General features: G+C 40.3%; 1 long non-coding RNA gene across 1 annotated transcript; it reads left to right on the top strand.

The window, feature by feature from the left end:
- Positions 1–906: 906 nt before the first annotated feature.
- LOC128938830 (uncharacterized) lies at positions 907–13,533 on the top strand. Its single transcript, XR_008483190.1, has 5 exons — positions 907–990; positions 1,978–2,092; positions 8,661–8,741; positions 10,014–10,122; positions 13,456–13,533. It is a non-coding gene; the product is annotated as an uncharacterized LOC128938830 (long non-coding RNA).
- The last annotated feature ends 5,074 nt before the right edge of the window (positions 13,534–18,607 follow it).

The following is an 18,607-nucleotide window of genomic DNA, read 5'->3' as shown; positions in this document are numbered from 1 at the left end:
TTGATTCATGGTTTTGGGCTGATTCATGCCTACAGGGTCGAGCCTGGAGGCTGCCAGGCCTGATCCAGCATCAGTAGGCACTTCTCTATCACATTCAGTGGTTTAGGTCAAGTCTGGGGTGTGGGTAGCAGCTTTCGTGCTGAGGATGGAGGAAGGAAGGACTAAACCATTCATGAGGTTAAGCAGGCTGCTAACCAGAAGTTTCTTTTCCAGTGCTTGTCGCAAAATCAGCATATTTATTCATGTGCTGCCTATTTGTTCAAGAATTTATTTAAAATCTCTTGGCCAAGCGTTTCTACTTTTCAAATACCCTTTGAGAAATTGTATTTTTGTCTCTTTTGAAGACGAGTGTGTAAAAATATATTACCCCTCAGAATTTCTGAAAAACAGTTAGGCATGTTATTATGTAACATATTAAATCTCAACTATAAATGATAAATAAGCTTACTTGTGTTTTCCACCAAACTGCACACTTTTGTGTAAAAAGAGAAGTTTCTGGGGATATTCATGATGAAGTAACAAACCGATAGATCTTTTCCCTTTTGTTGCATCCCACACGGTCCTTGCCTTCTCAGCTTGTGGGTGGGCATCACTCCTAGACATTCTGTTGCGTGTATTCAAATTGACAGAGAGATTCAAAACAAGACCAAAGAAGCAGCAAAACATCTACAGAACTTCTGTATGACAGATGCTGTCAAATGCCTGTTTTGCCTCAAAGATTGCTTCAGTTTTCAAAGAATGGGGGGAGAGGGGTGGAGAGCTGTTCAGGAAAGTTCAACCCACCTGTTTAATCTTTGTTTTCCAATTTTCATTGTTAATTTCTAAACCAGGCTTTGCACTTAATTTAATAAAGTGTTTGGTTTGACTAATAGGGATCACTTTTGATTTTGATTTTGCAAGAATAGAGTGAAGACTAGTACAAAGAAAATTCACTGTATAAACATCCTGCCCAAGAAAGGAAGGTTCGCCCATACTCCATCTACAGAATTTGTAAGTACAAGAAATTTGTTCTCTTCAAAGATTTAAACTCCTTGGCTTTAGGATGCCATCGTAGGGCTGGTTGTTTATAGCTTTTGCACGAACATATGGTGAGAAGTTTGACTGAAATAGTTCTACAAACAGCATATCTTAGCATGTATGAAATATTTTGAATAAAGGAGTTCCTGTGTGACCCCATTTATGTGATCCAAATTGCTGCTTTTCACTAATGAAAACAAAACTGATCTGAAATTTGCATGAGTGTGATGTCTGGGGATAACAGTCTCATGGAATCAAAATGATGCAGGCTGTCTCTGATTTTGCTAAGATAAATTAGAATTTGGGAGGAAGAATCTCATGGAAAATTAAATATAAAAGCAGACAGAGTTTCTGAAATTTTAAGAACCACTATATTTTCCTAGGAGATTTTTTTTGAGTCAAAGATTTTAAGTTTATAATCAATGAAGAGCAGTGGTTCGAGGCTGCAGACAGCACAGATTCAAATAAGACTGAAGGAATCTTTATATTGTCTCTCAAGTATTGTAACCTTCACAGGGTGGGCTTTTTCTAGGTCAGCATGTCTATAACCCAAAATGGAGCTGATCCATAGATCTACAACTCAGACGCTGCCACAAAGATAGATGTCTTGCAGGTCTTTCACTTACACATGCTAGATAGATACTGTTAGAAGTTTTTTGGCAGAAAAGCATTAATTTGCAATATTTCTGCCAATCAAACCCAAACTGATTTAACTCTAAGTCCTGTTGCTAGAATGGCAAATGTATTTAAAGGAGAAATGGTAGTAATGCAGTAGTTCTGATAGTGAGGTTCAGACAAAAAAAAAAAGAGCAGCCCTATGGAAGAAAAAGTGGTCTGATGAATCACTTCTTTGTTCATACTGTCCCTTTAAAACAAAGCAGAATACAAATGTTTGAACAAAAATGCTTCAGTTGTTGCACTCTCAGCAGTGCTTTCTCTTTCTCACCTTAAACCATCCAGAGTCCTTTGTAGCCACATACAGTATGCTACAGAACAATTTGGAAAAGGTTCATCTATCAAGTTTAACAACTTTCTGGTGTAACTTCAGAGAGGTTTATTGCTTATTCATGTGGAAGTGAGTACACCCAACTTGTTTTGCCTGGTTTTGCTACTTTTGCTGGTTTGCAGGCTGTTCTGGTAGCTGCAAATGGCTTCTCAAGTGACATTTGCTGACATTCAGTAGTGTATATTTATCAGTATTCTTCACCTCACTTCTATACGTGTAATCTATTTTATTTTGTTCCTCATAGCAACCTCCTTTCCACTGTCCATGGCCTGAAAATGATAAATGGCACAGTGGCATATTTTCCTAGCTGCACTAAAATGTCACTGTGAAAAATCTTTAATGGGCTAAGTGTAGCTTTTCAGGTTATGACTTGTCAAGTTATGGAGAAATTCTAGAGTTTCTCCCTAATCCACCATTCTTTGGTACCACAGCACTGCCGGCAGAGACTAATTATAAGTTACACCAGTCAGAGCAGGGCAAGAGTAAATGAAGTAGAAACTGTTTGATCAAGGCTCATTTATACTTGCTTTTGCACTTGTGCTGTGTTACCTGATGTGCTCTGTGCAGGCTGATGCTGGATGTGCCTTACTGCTCGTGTATGAATATGCACACATGCTGAGGTCCAGGTTATTGCAAAGAATTTGCTCATCACTGCAGCACTGGACATGTTTATGCTGCTCCTGCATCTGGGAGTGCTGAGGGAAACCCTCCAGGCTCTAAGAAAGGGTCTCTGGTGGCACCTGTGATTAAAATGAACCCTAACTGGAAATACACAGGTGAGAGCACCTAGTGTTACCACCCTCTTTTAGTTTAGGTACCAAAATAGGTCAAGAGAGGCTGACTTAGATTTTAAAGCAGCCTCAGAAATACAATGTACCTGCCCTGGACTCAGGGATCTAGAAGACTATTCTCCTTTAGGTTTTCTATTCCTTTTCCAGCAGTTCTTCATCAACTTTTTGGACAAAATGCTCAAGTCCAGAATATAGAGCAGTTTTTGAGAACATTCACCCTAAATCTGACTGCAGATGGTACTTGGGTGTCACTTTTCCTTAGTTTTCCCTGCCTTTGCAATGAATACTTAAAAGAAACATCTTAGTTCCTTAGTTATTTTCTTTAAAAAGAAACCTACTTCCCTGTTCTATGATCATAAAGCATCATGCCCAGATTTCCTCCCATCAAAGAACTAGAAAGCACAAAAGGAACTAAATGCTAGAACCAACAAGAACATTTGTTCTGTAGCAAATGATGAATGGTGTAATTTATCTGACAAAGAGGGCATTTTTGGCATTGAGGGACAACAGTGCTCCTTTAGATCATGCCATGAAGTAGGAAGTAGCTGAAATTATTTTTATATAATTGATTTTTCTATTACTTGCATTTAACGGGTATTTTTTTATCAGTGAGGGCAAGAGTTTGGAAATTTTGATATGACATGCAGCATAAAATACTTGCTTGGCTTTTGAAAAGGAGCCAGGGTGGAAGTGCTTTAGGGTAAAATCTACCTTCCTCTTCTCCCATTCCCTACACCAACTTCCACCTTACTACTAACATGCTATTACAAGTCCTGTGCCCTCTTATATCTGTTCCACAGTATCCATATTTCACTCTTAGGACTTAAGCGTTCACATAATCCATGATCACTTCCTGCAAGGATGTGACTTTAAGTCCCTATGCCTACAAAATATGCTCAGTGGGGGAAAATCTCTTATCTGACTAACTTCAAAATCATGTCAGTCTTAGGAAATGTCATGAGTCCATCAGCTTTCCCAATTAACATTTTTGGTGCCTATTTACTGTGTAGACATAGATCACCCAGTACTTTGCTTTAGAACACAGTTTAGACCTCACTTTGTTTTCAAGGGAAAGTTCAAGGGAAAGAAACATCTTCTAGTAGAATAGCTGAAAGCAACATCTGGAACAAGGTTTTTGTATACAAAGGAGGATTTTTGTCTGAAAGCTTTTTTCCTCCTAGTTAAAACAGTTGGTCTAAGAGAAAATATTGCCTTTTCCAGCAGTTTTTATTATATTCTTAGACCATACTACTAAAAGAGTCAGCAGTATTACCATGCTTTGCTTGTCCTGAAGGGGTGAAAAATAAACTTTAAAGGCTTTTGAAATGAAACCCTATTACGTTTTTAAGCCTTTGGCTAATTATCTGCAGTTGACAATCTCCTGGAATCCAGCAGAAGCTCTGTACTTGGATCTAGAAATTCTAAAATTTATAGGCTTTCCCCTAGCACTGCTCCTAGAGGACAAGCAAAGGCTTTTCTCCAGTTCACTCTGCAGCCCTCAGTTTACCCTGAGTTCAGTTTGCTGCACTTACTACCTGTCCTGGTGAAAGCCAGATGAGTAAGTTCTGCTACCACTATGGTCAAGAATCCCAGGAGCTCTAAAGAGCCTTGGAGTTTTCTACAGCTTCAAAGGCACTTTCTCCCCACTCAGAGGAGTGTAAATTCTGCCACTGACTGGGGTCTGAACCTGGCTCTGAGAGTTTAACTTGCAATGTTCTGGTGCTACACCATCCTTCAGGAACACCTCTGCCCGCTCCACAGGCAGGAGGCCACATCAACCTGCTCTTTGCACTTCTTCAGAGACATTCACCAAAAACTCTCTGGGTCAGAGGAAGCAGATCAGCATTGAGCCTTCATGCATAACTTGCCAGTTTGGCAACTACTTTTTTTTTTTTCCCCAGCATGGCATTGCAAGGGATTCAGCTTTTCACATCTATTTATTTAGTTTGACTGCTTATGGCCTTTCAAATGCAACTGTCTTCTGTGTGTCCAAATGCCACGGGGGATGGTTTGGCTTTGTGAAAAGATGGTGGAAAAAAGGAAATAAAGCAGCTTCCCCAAGGGCTTATTCATAAGACACACTGCTGCTTGTGGCTTATTTCCCACGGAGGACAAAATTTCTCCTAGTGTTTGACATATATGAAGATACCACCCTTGCTCTTTGCCAGCATCAAAAGGGAGGATGTACTAAAAGGTCTCAAGCTGCATGCAGAGACTATCAACAGCTTCAGATTAAGCACAGCCAACATCACTGGGACCAAACTGGATATTGTATTATTGTCCTTTTTATCATCCTTTTTATTTTTGTGTGTGTGTTCAATAGTTCACTTGAAAAACAAAACACTGAAATAAAAACCACACGCATTTTTCCTACTGAAGTGGTCTACCTGACAATAAAATTCAAGTACTTCTTTCTAAAAGGTGTTTCAGAAAGCACTGAAGTTACAATAAGGAAAAGAAAATATTCGTACTGGCCTCTTCAAAAACACTTGCCTGATGCCCAGTTTTACTCAATTTTAGTAGAAGCCGAGCTAAGGCATGACCACAGTCCAGAGCAATTTCACACCAATAGGCGTGGGTAGATTTCCTGGTGAACATTCAGGGTGGGGCAGACCCTCTCCTGTATCCTTGCTAGATTACAGGCTAAACTGGGGCCAAGTTTCTGCTCTGCTCCCTAATACATATTATGGGTGCAATCATCTCTGTGTAAATCCCTTTGTGGATTTGGGCCTGAGTGTTTTTGAAAATCCCACCCACATGGGACACCCGTAGGTCAAATGAAAAATTGCATAAGCTGTTAACTAAAGCTATAGCTTATAAAAAGTTACCCACAAGAAAGGTACACAGGTTAGTGCTGCTCCAGGGCATCCTTAAGTCACACTTCAGCAAGTTATAAAGTTATCTTTGGAGAGCAATCAGACCAAGTTGTCAGTCCTGTAAGGATAGATTTATGTGTCTCTGACATGTCAGTTGTCGTCTTTGCCACTTCATTGCGGCTATGATATTTCAGCAGGAGGTAACCACTGCTATTCCCCTGCCTGAACATCCACAGAACTTTCTTCTGTAAACATTTATTACCCTGGATATTTTCCCATCACCGAACTGCATCTCTGAATTCATCTACATGTTTTTTTAACTCTCACTCACAGGTCAGTGCTTGTTTTTCCTCAAATTTTTCTCATTTTAATCTGCATTTATGTAGCAGAAGGTTCACAGCCAAACATTTTTTCCCCCAAAACACTCCATACTTCGTTGGTGGTTTTAGTGATATAATTTAAAAGAACACAGTTTTTTTTTGTTTGTTGCTGAGGAAGTAACCTAGGTCATCACCTTGCACAGGAAGAGTTACTTACTGTCTTCCTCGTGAAGGGGCCTAATCAAGAAGTTTGTTAGTAATCTGTACTTTTGATGCAATATTGTCATTGAGCTTACCTCCAGAGTTGGGCTTGCTTCTCCCTATACTCTCCTGAAATATTGCTCTGCAAGTTGGGAAGATGATTTGTTCTGGCTGAGTCCAAAGTGAACAATTAGAGAATGGAAACTCTCAAGGTGAGTTTTTGTTTTTGGCCTTAGTTGTCCTGGGAGGTGAGCACAGTGGCAGTGCCAGCACCATGCAGCACACTGTGTCCTGGCTGCACCTACCCTGGAGCCCGGATCCTCATCCCAGCTCCACAGCCTGCACACAGATTTGGTGTTTGGCAGACAGAAGCTGGAGACAGAGCAGCGCATGGCCCAGTACAAATCTGTAGCCTAAGGGACATGGTACTCCCAGTACAGTTAACTTTTGTACAAAATGCCCCCTGGAGACACGTTTACAGAGCTGCCATTTCAGCAAATGACATTTTGCATATTCTTCGGAGCTGCCACATGGGAATGCAGTCACACTCAGCTCAAAGTGACCATGGGGATTGAACATGACTCGGCTGCTCTCTGGATTGCACACACAGGGTGTTTTATGGCAGCAGACACTGAGAGGAGCTGAAGTGGGGCTAGAAAATGGACAAAAGACACCTTCCCTTCAGCACTGCCATTTTGGTAATGCTGCAATGTTCTGCGCAGGTAGCAGCTTATGCTGGTGCATAGTGGAGATCAGCTTTGTAAGAACAGAACTTTTTTTGTAAAAACCAATATTTCCCAAGTGTTTCTGTTTTTAGTGTGTTTTGTCAGAATTAATACTCAGAAGCTACTAAGGAAATGTTCTAAAACTGTAGTGATATTACTTCAACTTCCTGGTTATTTCCCTTCTCTTGTTAGAGCATATCAAAACTTACTTGAGCCCCATATCATTTTCGCCCTAATTCAGTATTTTAATGTCCTGTTTTCTTTACTGATTTTTTTTTTACTATTTCTTTTGAATTCCTGGTCTGATTATTCCCTTTGACCACACCTACCTGTTGTGGTCTCCTTCCTCATGCTGGGGACAGCTTGGTTTTTTTCCTAATTACCAGAAGGCCTTCCTATTTTTCTTTTTAATTATTTTAAAAATAAATTCTCTTTCTCTTTGTCATTAAGGCTCATCAGATATCTGGTCATGATTTATTCTGAAGTTGTCTCCTTTAGACTGTAAGTATTTTACAATTTAAAATACATCTGATCTCACTGTTAACAGCAGGCAGGGTTTGGAGCAGAACCAACTTAGGCCAAGTAAATCTACCCATGAAACTTTCCAGCATTCCACTGATGCTCCAGTGCTCCCTTGCAGCAAACATAAGTGCTTTTAGAAGGCTTGGTTTTAGTACAAACAACCAAACAAACACACAAACAAACACAGCTCCCGCCAAAAGAACACGCGATCTCCCCATGCATACTTGGGTTCAAATTCCTGACCTGCTGTCTCTCTAACTGCAGATGACTGTGTCAATTCACCCACAGCCTGATAGCTGTCCTTGGGCAAGGTGCGCTCCACAGTTCCTCCTGGAGGGGATCTACTTCCTTTAACAAAGCATTCTTCAGAGTCATTATCTGAATTTGCTTCCTCATGTATTGGGTGAGCATCCCCACAACTGCACTGCAGAACTGCGCTGAAACTGAGCTGCACTTCCTAATGAAAATTCATTTCATTGCAAAATTCCCAATCAGCTCTAATTTGGAAGCCCCAGCTGAGCTCCTGCTGTGAGATATATCATAAGAGACAGATCTTGCTGTGAAGGGCTGGCAGGTTGGAGAGATGAGGGCTGAGAAGAAAAGCACAACAGAAAGGTGAAATGGCCTCCTTGGAATCACGCAATGGGTCAGTGGCAGTTTTGGGTCCTCTCAGTGCCAGCCACAGCCCATGCTACCTCTCACATCCTGAGCTTACAGACAGACTCAGCTTTCCCTGGTCATCTTTTCATTAACTAGATTATTCTTGCATGTAGGTTAATGCTTGGGTGCACAAGTTCAGCAGTTTTGAACCTTGCTTACAAAGCATCACGTACGTGTATATGGCACCATCAAAAAATTTGAGGTAACAGATAACAAAGATGTCACAGTAAAATGCTTAAAAACCAGACCCTATTGCAACAGAATAGGCAAGAGAACAAAGAAAATCAAGTATAAGACAAACTAAAGTCTGTCAGCTGCTCTGAACAAGGTAAGAAATACCATGTGAATTTCACAGTTTGGGAAATCTGGCATAAGATGGTGCACCTGAGCTTGTACAGGTTGTTAAGCCAATGCTATGGTTTGAATGTGATCCCTTACTTAAACTTTTTCAGATGCTTCCCAGAGCTCTAAGACTATAAAAATTTTTAGTTTTAAAGCAATTTTTTTTTTCTTCTGGCCTTACACTGATTAGGAAGAGAATTAGAGATGGCTTGTTGTATATTATGAATAATATACAATTGTATTTTGTTTATTTTTCTTAGGAGCTTTCTGAAACCAAAATTTCTCTTTGAGGACAGCTGGTCCATGCCCCTGAGGAAAAAGATGCTTATGTCAAGGCTGAGGTTAATGATTTTAATTTACAGTTTTTGTGGGAATATTGTTTTGATTCTGCAGATATCGCTGTCTCTCCATTGTTTTAAAAAAGCAGCAATACTTAAATAAGGCTTTACATCTTATTACCCCAAAACACATTTAATTTTGTTTGACTAGATCATGTCAGTATGTTAATAGAATAATTGTTATTCCAAACATGCTTGGTGAACTTGAATACCAAAGTGAAGTTTATATGTTTAATCAAATATATTCAGTAATTCCAGTGGAAAATGCAGAAGTGTTTTCTGTCAATATTTTCTTGACTTTTGAAATGAGTATTCATTGCCCAAATTGTCATTCTTGTGGATCTATTTTCTATCCATATCCAAGCAATTGAATTTGTTTGTATGACTGTTTACAATGGCTGAAAAGGGGGAAAAAAACCCCCACAAGGTCACATTGGCAATACTTCTGCTGGAAGTGCTTTTAGAGGTATGTGGTCAAGGGAAGGAAACATCTTACAGATTTTCAAGCCATGAGTTGTCAGGTGGGTCATAAAACCAGCTGCAATTCCCAAAACTGTACTGTATTTTTGGATGTATTATAAAAAGGCTGCCATTTCTCTTTTTTGTCTCTCATGCAACACTTCATCTTTCATTCTGCATGAGATGATGACTTAAATCTTGTCTGGTTCCTTCAGAGAGCTTCAAAAGAGAAAAAAGGCTTAAAAATATGACTTGATAAAAAGCCTATCCATAGTGCTATCTGGTTTAGAAAGCAAGCAGGGACCTTGGGGTGAGAGCTGCCCATGGAATGGTGCTGTGCAGGCATGGGCAGGTGGCAGGACAACATGGTATGAATGGGAACAGGAGCTCTGGGAGCAGTGGAGATTCTGAGAGAACACTTGAAGAGACATCACAGAAGTGGGATATGAAACGGAAGGATCTGCGGAAGAATGATCTTGAGGGCACAGGAGCAGAACAGGGAAATGCAAAGAGCCTGTAGGACCAAGAGGGAATTAAGGGATCCTATGGGGCTCCTTTCTGCTGTTGACCCAGCTACCTCTCAGGATAACATTGTGGGAAGGTGCCCAAAGGGAATTTGTAGAATGTGGTTTGAAAACGTTCTATATATTTATCACTAAACTCTCCACATTTTCTTGAAGCAACTTTCTCCAGCAGTGACTGCTTACAGACCCAGCCAGGAGAGAATATTTGGATGGACTTTTGTTGGGTGGCATGGCTGGCAGGTGAAGGCAGCGCCGCTGAGCTCAAGTGTATCATGTTTGCAATTTGTTTCAGGACTGACCCTGAACCTTCCAGGCCCTGGAAGATTTTCTGTCCTCAGGGAATGTGAGGAAGTGTGGACACAAAGGGAGAGACTTGAACTATTTCTCCAGGAAAAAAAGATGTAAATATTTTTGTATATTGGCTGACGGTTTTTAAAGATTTTGCTAAATAGTATGGTTTTATTACTTCTAATAGTAGAAAAACAAGCTGTCCTAGGATCACAGTTGTGACACATTTCCTCAGATTATCTTAGTTGGAAACCTCATTTGAGATAAGACATTCTTCTTTTCAGCGGTATAGCTCCTGTTAAGTTATTATAGAATTAAGGAAATGATGATTTTATTGTTAACAAACAGTAAAATATAATCCAACATTTTCACCACATTCAAGAATGCTGTAGAACTGTTGATGGAAGTGTGTTATTCTTGCTTCTAGACAAAGAATATCAAAAAAGATTGTTTAATATGAAAATTCACCTTTCCCAATTACAAGTATTTTCAAACCTACAGTGTATTCAGAGTATTTTGTGTAGCTTCTCCGCTCTGAAAAATCCATGGACAAATTTTCACGGAGAAAGTTAGATATAGATGATACAGATATAGCTATATCTATTTTTCTTTTAGGTGAAAGTGGCAGCTGAACAAAGCCTGTTCTCTCAACGAAGCAGCAAAGCAGCAGTATAGGGCCAGGGCTGGAAGTCCTGCTGCTGTAAATCCACACCAATCCAACTAAAACCTAGCACTTGTGAATATTAAATTCACACTAGTGTAGCTGAGAGTAGAAATGGCCTTTGTTTTTGAAACCCTTGGAGTCTGAAGTGAAAAAAAAAAAAAGGAGCAGGGTTTAACCTTTAAACCTTTCACTGACCTTTAAGCAGTACTTTGGATTATATCTGCCCTTGTTAATCTGAAGCCACTTGCAAACACAACTGGCATTCCTGTTTTTTATGTATACTCTACACGCATTATAGAATGGGTGAGCAATTGAAAAGTTTGGCTCCTGTTCATTGTGTCTTTATCACCTTTTAAAGTGATGCTTATCTTTGTAAACAAAATTTCTTAGTAAGCAGCAACACGAGAAATGCTTTGTGTCAAAATACATCATGTAAATGATGGCCAGGCTTAGATCTGTACTCTTGAAAGTGCAAATCCACGTGTTGATCAAGACAATAAATTTTGTAGAATTCCTGTATTAATGTAGAACTCAACAAGGAACAGTTTTTTGGCACCTCTTTCTATCACAGGTGAGTAGAAACTTCTGCAGCATCTGGCCAGACCATTATTTTTCCTTCTTTGGCTTTTCTTTCACACTATTCACATCACTGCTTTGCATGCACTTTTTTCTCACGTACCTTCCCCATACATATCTTCATTTTGGTCTATTAAATACAAACTACAGGTACAAATGACTTTAAATGAACCATGAATTTATCTTGGACGAGATCTCACTGTTCTCATAATCTAAACAGAGTTTAATTAACACTAGAAACATCTACTTCTTGATATAAATAAAATAGTCTAAAACTGGTGATTGTAATTTCCTCTTTTCATTCACACAATGATTGCAAAATGTCTTGCCATTCACATGGAAATTTTTCTTCTAAGTAGGTCTGTCTTTAGTGGAACAATGTCATGGGCAGCGCACAAATTTATAGAGGATGTATATGTTTAAGAAACAGCAGCTATTTCATATTCTGTGTCCCTCATTTGAATCAAGAATTTTCCTGCTGGATTGTTACAGTAATACAGAGGAACTGATGTACAGCCCCTTACATTCAAGCTACTTTTCAAGTGCAGAAATACTGGCCTTAGAAATTGACAAAATTACAGACAAGTTATTTTGCCTTGAAGTATGAAATGCTGGAAATTGCTGAGACAACTTAGCACAGTAGAGACAGGCTGAATCAGTGTGAGGAACACCATTGTAGGTTTAGAAGGATAAACACATGGGATTTATTTTCCTGAAAATTTTACCAGGACTTGACATTGTAAAGACATTGAGTGTCATAGGCTTTTAAAGAAATGAAGAGTTGATAAGCTGAGAGCAAACACTGAAAGGTCTTGTGATGCAGCTGGTGAAAAGCACCTGTTTTTTATGGTGGATATTTATTTGAATATGAAAAGTACTATACATTTCTTTTATCATCTCCTCATCTCTTGCTGTTGCATGTTGGAGAATTACTAAATCTCTGGAGAGGGATCAGATCTGTAAAAGTTGTCAGTTGTTAAGACAAGGTATTCAGTGAATAAATGAATTATTGTACTGAAGTCCTTTATTGAATATTCCTGTGTCACTGCTTTAGTTAAGTATCAAGAACACAGGCATTTAACAATATTACTTTAAATTCAAAATGCCTGGAAAGTAGTGAGATTCAATTTGCAAATGTAACCAAGAATAAAACATGTGCCTTGGATTACATGTCACTTCTTGGGATGTTTTGACATAACACATTTAGAAAATACTTTCCTGTGACAGAAATGAGTAAAATAAATTTCAGTTATCTGTGACTTCTAACAGTCCAGTTCTTGGTTAGTTTGTTCCCTGCATCACAGCAAGCTCCAGCTGACATGCTCACCTGTGTATCAGTGTGGAGGCCAACTGCTTAAGGCTAAAGTGCTATTGTGCTCCTTGTGTGAATAATCCTGTTAGCAGCAAGGGAACGCAGGCATGGAAAAAGCATGAAATGGTCACAAGTGAGAAATAACCTGACTTCCTTCTCTTTTCTAGAGATGATCTGTGCAGTGTTTTTAGACAGATCTCTTGTGTGATGGTACCAACATCTTCAAAGACTCCATCTTTTTGTCTCCTCTCAGGGGTACCAAAATCACACCAGCTCTCCCATATATGTTCAGATGGGCACACTTAGAAAAGTAGATAAGCAAATCCATTCAATAATCTGTCCTCTTCATTTCCAAAATATTGGTACCAAGATAGAAAATATAAGGATACACAGGGAGGTACTTTTCTCTGTGTCTTTCATGAAAACACACTTACTCTAGAAATTCAGTATATAAGGACCACAGACCATTGTTCCCAAAGAGCAAGCATGTCATAATGGAAAATATACACCAGAAATTTAATGTTAACCCTACTTTTATTAAATACAGTTAAAGTAAGTACAGCTTCTCAGTATCAAATTTTAGTATTATGTGCAGTATTACATAAAAAAAATTAATCCAAGTAGACAATTCCTACTACAGAGTTATGCTCAAATTTCCCACTCATATTTGTGGGACTTGCAGAAATCCAAGAATGGCGGTTTTGGATTTACTAACAAAATGTCCCAATTAAACTTATCCAGGAGGGCAGGCAAGACTGCCTGTAACATTACAGTATGTTATGTTAGTAGTAACATTCTCAGAACAGCATGATTAGTTCACTGTTAATATCACCTGCCCATCCATCTAGGCCAGGCAAATACTAAAACCAAAAAAAGATTGCTACTTTTTTGCAGTGCGCCTGTTCTTAGCACATGATGAGAGGATTGTGAAGACAGTGATGGAACATACATCAAAAACCTGTTGCTTCATGCTCTGTGACACATTTGCTGTACCAGGAATGAAACAGAGAGAAGGAATTTGGTTGCTGGAATTATGAAATCCAGAACCTGGTTCTATAACCTGCTGATGATATTGACTTCTGTTGTCATTTGGATGTGGTTACATATTCACTGTCTTAATTAATAGTTATGGATGTTGCATGACATGGTGTTAACACCCTATCTGAAAATAAAATGAGTACTGACATGTCAAGGACTTGGCTAAAAGGTGTTTTGATTTCTCTCTGATTAGTGCTGGATCTCTCTGTTGATTTGTCAACCATTTTAGCTTCATCAGATGAAGCAGAAAGACGGGCAAAGGCAGGCTCTGTTTCCCACAGCGTCCTGGGGCTGGAACCAGCTGCACAAGAGGTAAGGCAAGGTTAGAAGTGCACTGAGGCAGCCCAGGGACCAGCTAACCAGTACCCACCACTCCTGCTCAAACCCTCCTGCTTCCCACATTCAGTGGGTGGCAGCAAACATAGATGATTCCCACATTCAGTGGGTGGTAGAAAACAACAGCTGCCCCACTCCTTAGGCTGTTGGCTAAGACCTGTGGGACTCATGCATTTGAAAGCTTCATGTGGGAAAAGGAAGTAGAGACTGAAGCACTCACACCCTAGGGAAATGCACAGATAACACCTCTGAGGGCACAGCAGCATGTGGAGCACCATCATCAAATTTTGTCAGAGATCAACACCTCTGGGACTTTAGTGATGTCCCTGACCTGAGGGATGTGTTCTGTGTAGAACATTTCAGGGGCAGCCCCTCAGTGAGGCAGACACAGCCCTGTTCTCTGCACGGGTCACAGAGGGAGTGAGACATGAGGAAGAGGAAAAGGAGGAAGGTTGTTCTGCCCTGGTGAGCAGGTGCTCTTCTTAATCTATATCATAGCAAGTACCCCAGCAATATTAAGGCTGGAAATTGAGGAGCTTTAACCTGCTTAAGGCTCTTGGGCTCTTATGCCTTTATGTACACTCGTGCAGACAAGAAGCATGTAAGGCTTGCAGTTCAAAATACAGATACAAATAATGCTGATGTTTGGTAAACAGTTCCTGTCTTCTGCTATGCTCCTTTGGAGAGAAAAAAAAACAGTAAAAGAGAGAAAGCAAGCAAAACTCCCACAATTTAACTTTGCTACAAGATTTGTCTTCCTCCCCTTAGAAACATTAAAATCCAAGTACATGCCAGTAAACATTTTCAGGAGATGGTACTCAGTACATAAAAAGCTAAGCAAATAAACTTCAAACATCAAAGTACCAGATCTTAAAGCTTGGAATTTAAAACTGCAAAGTGCACAGAAATAAAACCCTTGCGGACATGCTAAAATGTCTAATTCATTATTATTTCAAAAAAGATTAAAAAATAATTTCTTAACATTAAAGTGCAATCAAGCACTGAAGAAATTATTTAAACTTTCCATAGGAAAAAAAGCACACTTTAGAATGCTGCAAGGGTATTGATGGCTATTAAATATTTACTTTTCTCTCTAGCTCACACTAGAAAGAGTAATTTGTATTTGGCAGAAACTGGCTGCAATTACATTAGTCAATCCAAAAGCCCAACTTGCTCATACAAAATGCAAACAAATTAGTTAAAATGGTCTAATTAGCAGACTGTAAAAATGCAAAGCAAGGCTGGCATAAAAAATGTGTGCTAGACAAGTATACTTTTACAAAATAAACAGAAAGGCAAATATGAATAATCTAATAAATCCTAGCTAAATGTGACTATAATGTGAACCCAAATATTTAGGGATTGCATACTTTAAAGAAAAGTTTCTATGGGCTCTTAAATATTTTCTTGCGACCCACATTCCATCATGAATACATGATTAATACCACAGCTGAAGTTCTGGGATTTCAGTTGAGCCTGTGGAGCCGTGTGAGGGCAGGTTATATATACATTTTGTGTGAGAATATACACAAACACAGCTCCTAGTCAAGTTAATCAGAGTGCAAGGTAGCTTTGGAGCACACAAAGAATATAGGATATGGCCTATGGAAGGAAGGTCAAGTCATTTCTTTACATGTAGTGTATTTGTTTTGTTTCCACAATTAAGATAAATAACTGGAAGCATACGGAAGTGTGGAAACAGCTTAGATAAAAGATAAAACATGTTTGCTCTATGAGAAGTATAAACTGTGGGCATTGTCCATAAGGACTTAGCTTACTGGCTGAAAAGAATCACTACAAAAACTATTATTGTGGTCACTGGCATATAGGACCAGAAAGGGCTTTGGCATCTTTTGCGTCATTACACCACTGCAGTTTTTTAGTCTGTGGGGTTTTAGCTTTCTGTTTTCTACATTATACATAAAATAGTTCCTGATGATTCATAACCTATCACATGAAAGAAGCTGTTGTGAGGTGGTGATGTGAATTTGTCTCATCACATGCTCCCGTGTCCTTCAGCACAGTGGAAGCCACATTCTTTCTTCTTGCCACCTGACAGATGGCAGAGGATGGGTGGCTTTGGCAAAATAGTTAGAGATGCATTGAAGAAACAGTAACCATGAATCTCCAACAAAAATGTGATGTTATTTGGCACAAAGAACCTGTGTGCAAAAGCAGAAGTGTTCTGCCTACCCTGAAGAGGAGGTCACCCAGTAGAAAACATACCTTGGCAAAAGCAGAGCAGTGGCCACAAGGTGTGGTCATTACAGCCACTAGAGCTCAGAGGAGCTGACTCATTTCACTGAAATGCTTTACCGTGGCACCTTCACTCCCCCGTGCTGCCCTCAGACTGCCTCTCTGTGCCAAAGAGGTTCAGTCCATCACTCTCTCTCATGAAGGGCATTGATTTGGTGGGATGGATGTCTCTGCTGGTTTCAGTACCACTGGAGGAGGAAGGTATTTGTGAGTGTAATTGCAGAGCCCAGTAGAGATGGGCTGTTATTTGACTTGGTGCTTGACAAATGGCTTTGAGAACTGTAAAGGTAACAAGCTACATCACAGAAATGGTCTTTTCCACGTTCTTACCCATAGCCAGATATTTCCATCTCACAAAATTTTCTTCATATTTAGAATCTTGAATCCCACAGAGCTCCCTGGTGATGACTGGATAAAACAAGGATGTTGGATATATGAGAAAGAAAAGGAAGTCCAGGCATCAAAAAGGACATTTGAGAGAATCAGAGCTTGGGGTATAGGGAAAGAAGTCCTATCATGTGGGAAGGCTTCATCCTGTTGTAAAGAATCTCAGCTGTGTTGTCCCAGTTTTGTTGCTCCACGTCACGGGTGGCAGACAGGTGACAGGATGTCTGCTTTGCCTCTGCTATGCTCATGCTGAGATCACAGAATCACAGAATAATGAGCTTGGAAGAAATCTCTAAGATCATCAAGTCCAACCTATGCCCTAAGACCTCAACTAGACTATAGCACCAAGTGCCATGTCCAGTCTTTTTTAAACACATCCAGAGATGGCAGGATGTTGAGATGCTTGAGGGAGTCCAGAGGGGGCAACAAGGCTGGTAAGGGGCTTGGAACACAAGCTCTATGAGGAATGTTTGAAGGAGCTGGGGCTGTTTAGCCTGGAGAAAAGGAGGCTTAGAGATGACCTTATTGCTCTCTACAACTTCCTGAAGAGAGGTTGTAGTCAGGTGGGTGTTGGTCTCTTTCACGGGGCAGCAACTGACAGAACCAGAGGACACAGTCTCGAGCTATGTCAGGAAGGTACAGGCTGGATATTAGGAAGACTTTTTCACTGAAAGAATAATAAAGTACTGGAATGCTCTTCCCAGGGAGGTGGTACCTAATTACTGTGATTGCTACCTCTTTGAAGGAGCCATGGGACTAAGGACCAAAATTCAGCACAGTTCTCCAGGCTGGTGACTACAAAGCTTTGTGTCCTGTGTTTCATTTCTGCCTCTACAGTCAACTACAGCAAGCCCAGGTGAATGTATCAACTTCCTGCCTTGTGCATGGCTTTGTTCATCCTTCCCTATGTCTGCTGGCTGCTCCATTATCCCTTAGGTGCCAAATACCAGGAAAGGCATAGATTCCTGAGCTTTTGCAATGTTCCTCCTAGAGTTCCTCACCCCTTGCAAGTGATTCACTGAAGAGGCAGATGAATCTGAGCAGAGTGTGTTTAGCCTGGTGCACCTCAGCCCACCAGAGCAGATCTCCCCCTCTTATCATGGCATCCATGGTCAAACAGCCCAAGAGGGGAAGTGGTGCGTTTCCTGTTCCCTAAATCTGCTGGGAGTTGCAGTGAGTGTCTGCAAACCAGCCTCATACATAATTCAGTCTGATTTCACAGAAAGCTTGGCTCCAAACTCTACTGACCCCAGTGAAAAGACACTTCTAGACTCAGTGACTTTAGCTCATGCACAGGTTACATCTGGTTGCTATTTTTTGTGAGAGACCAGCCCTGGAATGAGAGAAATGATGCAGATACTGTATCTCTAGTAAACCCGCATAAAGAGATGTGAGTAGTGAGGAGAGGGTTGAGGTCATGCAGGAAAGGGTAACAGGAGATGTTGTATGGGAACTTGGGTGGATGGGGAAGTGAAGACAAAGACACAGGGAGGAAAAGTGGTAGAGATGAGAACTGAAGCAGAAGGCATGTAAGAACTACATCAAGAAATAATGTGTAAAGAAACTAAAAAGGCAAGTGACAAGGAACACTAATTGTCTATTTCATTGCCTGAAACAGTGTCTGTAGCTGCAATATGACAGTGCAAATCAGACCTGTTTCTTAGGCAAACAGCATGTTCATCATGGGGGAAAAGTGTGAGGGGACCAAATAAGGAGGAAAGAACAAATGGTCAGTTTTCTCAGTGAAAGCAGGATACTGCTGGAGACCCACAGGAACCTGGGCTGAGACCTGTACTAACACTGAATTACTCAAGATAGAAAAATGAAAACTTATGTGAAGAACTAAAGAAAAAAGCCCTCCTGATACACACCCTTTGATAGACACTGAGGCGCTGGAGTGTGTCCAGACGAGGGCAAGGGAGCTGGGGAAGGGAATGGAGCACAAGTGTGATGAGAAGGGGCTGAGGGAGCTGGGGGTGTTTAGCCTGGAGAAAAGGAGGCACAAGGGAGGATTTTATCACTCTCTACA

Source organism: Melozone crissalis, unplaced genomic scaffold, assembly GCF_028551555.1.
Source record: "Melozone crissalis strain CALT ecotype California unplaced genomic scaffold, PUWL_Pcris_2 ptg000027l_1, whole genome shotgun sequence".
NCBI classification, from domain to species: domain Eukaryota; kingdom Metazoa; phylum Chordata; class Aves; order Passeriformes; family Passerellidae; genus Melozone; species Melozone crissalis.
The sequence above is the reverse complement of the archived record's forward strand: the minus strand, read 5'-3'. Positions and strand labels throughout refer to the sequence as shown.